Source organism: Solanum pennellii, chromosome 1, assembly GCF_001406875.1.
Source record: "Solanum pennellii chromosome 1, SPENNV200".
Lineage (NCBI taxonomy): Eukaryota > Viridiplantae > Streptophyta > Magnoliopsida > Solanales > Solanaceae > Solanum > Solanum pennellii.
In genome coordinates, this window is record NC_028637.1 from 23,873,592 (window position 1) to 23,881,426 (window position 7,835).

At 30.1% G+C, this 7,835-nt stretch overlaps 1 pseudogene; it reads right to left on the bottom strand.

Moving 5' to 3' along the window:
- Window positions 1-1,195: 1,195 nt before the first annotated feature.
- The window catches only part of LOC114074914, a 24,580-nt pseudogene continuing 17,940 nt past the window's right edge, over window positions 1,196-7,835 (bottom strand).

Here is a 7,835-nt window from a genome sequence, read left to right on the forward strand (position 1 = left end):
CCCCCCCCCCCCATTGTAAATTGTCACTCCTGTCACCCCCTCTAATTTATTATGGTCTTGTTTGATAATTTTTTTGTAGCTATGACTAACATGATTTAATTTGTGCTTGGCTAAAATATTCTTAATACCACTCCCTAAAGGAATGATCCCAACCCTTTGTTGGGTTATATACTGACTAACAATTGTCGATGTGAAGAATTGGATGAAGTATCTTTGATGATGTTGTTGAACAAAATTTCGTTAAGTTAAATTCTTTTCTAGCAAATCTTAGTTCACTAACTTAATTTTCAATTTTGGTTTGCTTGTTTGTGCTTTAAGGTAGAGGAGGTGACCATATCGAGCGACACTTGCAAGCTAATCAAGTTTCCTCAATTAAAAGTAATGATGCTTCAGGGTCGCACACTATCATTCATACCATTGGAGGGTGGACGAATCCATGAGTCATGGGCGAGGTATAAAGAACTAATAACTCAGGGCGTAACTCATGGCATTCCATATATAGCCCTCTTAGACTATTTCTACAGAAGTGTTGGTCCAAAAACAAGGTATTGTTCAACCAACTCATTTCGGGGGGTATTGAAAAACAACCATATGTGATAGCAACCCAGATGCTTCATCAAATGGCTGAAACGATCGAAGAAGTAGAAAATGATTTCATGTTAGCCGCATTAATTACTCAAATAGATGAGCTGACCAAAAAGATAGTGAAGATTGAAGTCGAATGCAAAAGGAATTACAAGTACATCCCTCTTTATGAGTGAAGAAAGCCTAGGGATAACGGAGGAAAACGTGTGGAAGGAATGCTCTCAGTCATACTTCACAAGGTAAGTGAGCATGATGGAGTGTTTGACGAGATGAAAAAGAACATCAAAGTGATGAAACAAATGATTGGTTCTCATTCTAGATCTGTCCACCTACTTGAGAACTTTATGAATTATGAGTTACCTCATCTATGCCTGATAAAACAACTGGGGTTACCTAGTGACACTAGGGCAAACCCCAATAATGGTGAGTAAGTAAAGACTTTCATCCTGCCACGAGGTTAACTAAGACGTTGTTTGGGAGACAACCCAAAATCCTTTTTATTGCTCTGTGCTTGCTTTGAAAATATTGGGTTGTTGGTTGTGCCAACTGAAGTGTGGCAAGTGTTAGGAAACAAGGAGTTTAGCTAAGCAAGTGTTAGGAAACAAGGAGTTTAACTGTTAACAAGGAGTTTAACTGTTAACTTTGTCAGTTGAATCTTATTTGCGTATTGAAATCTTAACTTCAATAAGTGGGAGGTGAGAACTATTCGCCACATTGAGGGAGTTAGTACTTGTAATACAATCTTCAAATACATCTACATCGCTAGGGATGTCACCAAGACCCAACTGTACAATTTATTTTAAAATAGAATTAATATCTAGTGAAAAAGGGGCAAATTTCGAGAAATATTCAAGATGTGACTTTAACCTGATGTGTCAATTCAGTCAAGGGCATTGTAGAACCAGCAACACCATCTTCAAATATCACTGTATCAATACTAATGGAATCCAATTCAGCAAACTCACATTGTTGATCGTTCAAGTCCTTAGTTTTTTTCTTCAACGCTTCCAATGTAGCTCTTGGCTAACATTGCTCTTGTTTGAGCTAGAGGCTGCACTTGTACTGATACTAGTGGTGGCAAAGGGGGGGGGGGGGTTGGATCAAATTTGATCGGGTTAAAATTGATCAAAAACATAAAATGGATAATAATTCAGCACGACCTTATTTTAAATGGGTAAAATTGGACTGGGTAACAACTGGGTAAAATACTAGTTTACCCACATTTTCACGAGTAAATAGTACTCAACTTAAGAATTCAACATGGAGATAATATTTTAGTCTTCTTTTAGATGTAACTAGTATACGTGTCCGCGTGTTGCGCAGATGATTTAAAATATAACAATGCTAAATTAAATTTATAATGTTTTCTGTTTTTCATTTATTTCAATTTATTTAAATGTCATTGTTCAGATTTTATCCGAAGATTATCATAATCTAACATATAGTAAAGGAAAAAAAGCAACCATTTGACTTTAAATTGTCGTAAGATTTTATAATATGTACAATAAAATTTAATTTTTTATAAAAATAATTCATAGAAGTTTTCAAGAATTAGTTTCATAAGCAATTCTTATATAGTAAGTGACACAAACGAACTGAAATATAATATAACTTTGAATCAAATATCAATGTAAGAGGGTAACAATTATTTTAACAGAAAATTATCTTAAATATCCTTGAATTATTAAAAATGATACAAAACTGCCCTGCATCAACCATCATGACCATTAGTAACTTCATTTCCTAGTTTGCTAATTAAATTTGATCCAATACTTTTGTTATTTCCCAGTAAATCATCATCTTGATTTAATATAACATGTGAATATAAACAAATAGGCAGTAAATTAAAGTTTTTGTACATGAAGGTAAAATATAAATACAGTTAAAAGAATTTTGACAAATTAAAATTATGAAAACTAAAGAATTAAACATTTTGAACTCAATAAAGAGTTAATTTATGAAATATATTAGACAACTTTTAATGAATTACTATATATTTTAAATTCTCACAATTTATTAATTCAAATGGAATTTAATAAATTAGATAACTTTTCATGAATTATTACATATTTTGAGTTCTCACAATTTACTATTTGAAACAAATTTCAATTCAATTTAGATAAGTAATGTCATTTTAGGACAATATTTAATCAAATTCAGATAAGTTTGTAAGAAGTATTTAATAATTTTAGATAAGTTTTCACAAAAATAATATCATTTTTTCGGCGATAATAATGCAATTTAAATATGTATTCATAAGAAGTATTTTATGAGAAAAATATATCGAGAACATGTGAGGCAAAGTTTATCATGTACGTCTCCCCAAATCTGTATTTGAAGTTCGTTCTCCAAGGTCCATGCTTTGTATAAACTAATCTTTTAACACTAATATGCAACATTTTTCACAATTTATTCTGCACAAAATCAACAATTGTAGTATAATATTATATTCTTAATTAATATAACAACATACTATTTTTGAATTTAGTTTCATTTGATATTAATTCAAATGAATTTAAAGAATTAAGAGTAAGAATCACTCACCTAAAAACTCTGTTTTGAATTAAAAACAGATCCATGTTTGACAATTTGCTACTTTGATCTATCAAAACCCAAAACTTTATCAAAACAAATATGATGAGCATGTATGCTACGATGTTTAGTATATAAATTCTAGTAATTTTGTTGACAAAATATCTAATATATAACATATATTCTTAGTTACTTCTCGATAACACTCAATAAAATATAAAGAAATTAGAAACAACCCTCACCTATATACCATAGTATAAGTGATAACACATGAACTAGTGATCCCAATCTATTGTTATAGTTTCACTTTCTCTAGACATTCAACAGCTAAATTAATAAGTAAAACCTATTTTAAGAGTCTCCAAGATAATTATAGATCACATCAAAACAATAATTGATTGTATTAAGTACTGCAAAAAATCATTACAATTAAATTTTTATACGCATAATTTAAGCACAAAATTCCTATTTTTAATTCAGTAAATTCTCTAACTTAACCTTCATGAGAATGACGATTGAATTTATGAAGTTTTCATTTCTCCTTTATGAATTTTTTTTTCTTTTATTTTCTGGGTTCGTCATCTCCTTTGATCTTCTGGCGTTTGCTTGTCATTTTATATAATGTTCTATCTATTTTAATACATTGGGAGGTATTTGAAAGTAAAAGAATATCGTTTCACAATGAAAGATAGTAGAAAGAGAAAACTGAGAAATAAGGGAGAAATTATTGTATTAGTGTTATGAAACTATATGAATTTAGAAGAAAAAGAAAGTAGGCAGAAGAGAAAAGACTTCTTGTTCTTCTTGAAATATATTCAGGATTCATAGATCTTTCATAAATCTTATTTACAATGAAGGAAAACCCTTTATTTATAGGAAAAACCTTACTTTACTTGGTCCCCAAGTAGGATTCCTAACCATATCCTACAAGGAATCCACATAATTAGACATTCACTATAATACAAATTGTTTATAACACTCACCCTTGAATGTCGGTAGATTATGTGGCTCGTTAAATCCTTACTAGATAAAACCCAGTGGGAAAAAAATCTAGTGAAGAAAAAAGAGTACACATATCTAATAATACGCATTATGGATGCCTCATCAAAAATCTTACAAGGAAAACCCAGTGGGACAAAACCTTGTGAGGAAAAAAGAGTACATCGCGTATTAACTCCCCCTAATGAGAATATCAATTCAGAGACTAGAATCTTCGTTTTCCAAGCTTGTGCACCATCTTCTTGAAAGTTGTAGTTGGTAGAGACTTGCTGAATAATTCAACAATAATATCACATGAACAGACCTCTTGCATGTTGATATCACCATTCTTGGGAGCTTGTGAGTGTAGAAAAACCTTGACGAAGTATTCTTTCTTCTATCTGATTTTATAAATCTTTCCTTCAGGGTCAAAGATTTCTGCAAGTTTCTTAGTTCAACTTCTTTAAGCAAATAATCTATTGCCAAGAGTTTCAATTCTAGTCATCAACTTGCATAATGTGCTCTATGCATTTTGAATCTATTTAATCCTTATGAGGATGATAAACAAGTTTTCCAAAAACTTGTATATGCTTTAGATTTCGAACTCATTGGATATTTTCATATCAATTTTGTCAAGTAACAACATTCAATATTAGATGTATGACATCTTCTAGTGCCTAGATTGCAAGTCAAATAAGCTTTACGCTTACCAAGATGCATCATTCCACTTTTTACTTGATAATTATTTCTACATAAGTATACTTTAATATATGTAGAATTCATATCCTCATAATCTTTTACAATATTGCGCGCTATTGTATCAAAGATATCGTCAACGATATACCATTTTGTATCGATTCACAATACAACAAAACTTATTGAGATCTCATCACTTCATTATTTTTAGGTAGTTGCCCCTCTCATGAGGTTTTATAAAGTGTTGTCGTAGGCTCTCCAAGAGCACATCGTATCCTTATTATGATCATTTTGATTCTTTGATCCTCCTCCTTTTTCAAGGATTATTTTATTTAGAATTGATTAGTCTATCATGTTTCATGCATATCATAGACTTTATTCTTAAGGGACATTCAATAGATGTATTTACAACTCTTGTGTTGTTTCTAGTCTCCCCCTTATGTTAGATAAACTAACATATATCTCAATCTTTTGGAGAATCTATCTTTGTGCATCATTGTATATTCGTTGATTATATACTACATACCAAAATAATCATATGAAAAATATTTGGTCCATGATCATAAATCAACATAAAGAAAATCTGATCATAATTTGTTGGTTTGATGCATACAATTACTTTCGTATGCGGTATTATATTTCAAATCAACACATGGAGCTTTATTTTCACAGACAATGATTTCACTATCTCAGACATTTAATGTCACAACATCTTGAGTATTTATCAACATTATCAAGATAAATTATCTTGATTACATATTTTGACAATTGTGCTCTTAACTCAAACATTTTTGCACAAACAATTTTGTGAATGTCAAACTACTGGTTGACAACTAACGCACATGTGATTATCTTATAGATGCATTCTTTTATCATATCACATGATAGGTGAACGAACCCATATTCACCTTTTATACTTTTCAGAATTTAGAGATTTAATCGCAACATTAGTTGATCCAATCAACTTGTCATGAGAACAAACAACAAAAAAATTCTTGAAGAATCTTCTAGTTTTACAATGTATGTCCATTGCTCAATATGCATATCTTTGGGATGACCAAATTATTCATGCCAACTAATAAAATTATTAGTACTCGTAAACTCCAAGTTTACTACACCATGTGCCTTTTGCTTTAGTAAATTTCTGATTTACTATTATATGAGTAAATTTCAATTTTACTCATCCAAGAGTAATTTTCAGATTTATTTCTTCTTAATTACTTCACCCTTTAGGTGAGTCATGATCCCATCATTGAATGAACTAATCTGAAGAAAATTGTGCATATAACATATTATTTGTGCCAACATTTTTGCAAACATCAAGTTGCGAGATAATAATAGGCACACATGAGACCATATAGAATAAACATTTATTATGATCATTAAATGTTTAAACAATCCACTATGTGGATGACTAGGTCCACAAATATTTGTATACGTTCCTAGAACGCAGAAAATTCAATCTCAACTTTAGTTTATGATGGTCTCACAATTAGCTTGCCTTGCTAACAATCATTACAAGAAAATTCACGTCTAGCATGGTGGCTTATCACCTCATTCACTCTAAAGAATGGATCTGTATTTTTACCATTTATTAAAGGCTCTCATTCTTCATGAATGGAACACAATCATCTAAGTACGTAAAATTTTGATAACTTAGTACCTCATTCCATATTCATGTGCATCATTTAATCAATTGTCTTCTTTCATAAATTTATGCACTGCTACATTCACTTTGGAGAATGGATCTGCTTTAACGAGATATATTTCATAACTAATTTTATCAAAAACTCATTATTTCCCTTAGTCATCATAATATCATCAATATGGTGCATTGAGACTCAAACCCAACGTCTTATGCTATAAATCAATGAGAGGGACTTCAATCCAACATCTTTCATCACAAAGCATCAAGACTTCTGATGTCTTACCCTCTTGGTGCGATTGGACGTAAATCCATCCTCTTATTCTTTTGGTGCGATAAAACATAAATTTATCGTCTTATCCACAATGAGGCTCAACCTCAAGCCTTTAAAATAACTGCAATCTTATCATTTTTTATGATCATTAATATGATCACATATTATAATTACACACAACATTGAGTATATTGATTTCTTATAACCAATACTAGCAGTTAATAGACAAAGTTTAATAGATCACGTACCTCATATAAAGATTGAAAACATATCATTCACTAAATTGTGCATATTTAATTATTAAAATAAATTATGGAATTCTCTTCCCAGTCAGTTAAAATTAAACGTATAGAAAGTCGACAAGTCTCTTTAAATTCTTAGTTTAGATGGTACCGCCAGATCTGTTACATAAATAATTATAACATAAAAATAAATCATACCTTGAAGATATAAGAACTTTATTGCATAACTTATGCAAGATCTCTTTTGCAGTTTTTTCGACTTCTTCATAATTTTTTTTAGAATAGAACAATCGTGCTGATAACGTGTTATGAAACTATATGAATTTAGAAGAAGAAGAAAGTAGGGAGAAGATAAAAGACTTCTTGTTCTTCTTGAAGTATATTCAGGATTCATAGATATTTCATAAATCTTATGTACAATGAAGGAAAACCCTTTATTTATAGGATAAACCATACTTGGTCCCCAAGTAGGATTCCTAACCATATCCTACAATGACTCCACATAATTAGACATTCACTATAATACAAATTGTTTATAACAATTAGCTTTAAATCTACAAATATTGAGAAATAGGAGAGAAGTTATTCTATAAATTCCAAATTTGAAAATTGTAATTGATTAATATTTTGATAAGAAATCAATCTCATTCGAATTCAAATTATATTAAAAGATAAACTGATAAATTATTATTTTTTAAAAAAACTGACATAACCATAAAAATTTGTAAGAAGCAGTTCCTTTGGAATATTTGTTCAACTACTATTCTCATGATTTGAATTTGAAGTTAAACTCGAATTTTATTAAAATAAAATCTTGATAAAGTTATTATATATATATATATATATATATATATATATATATATATACATACATATATATATA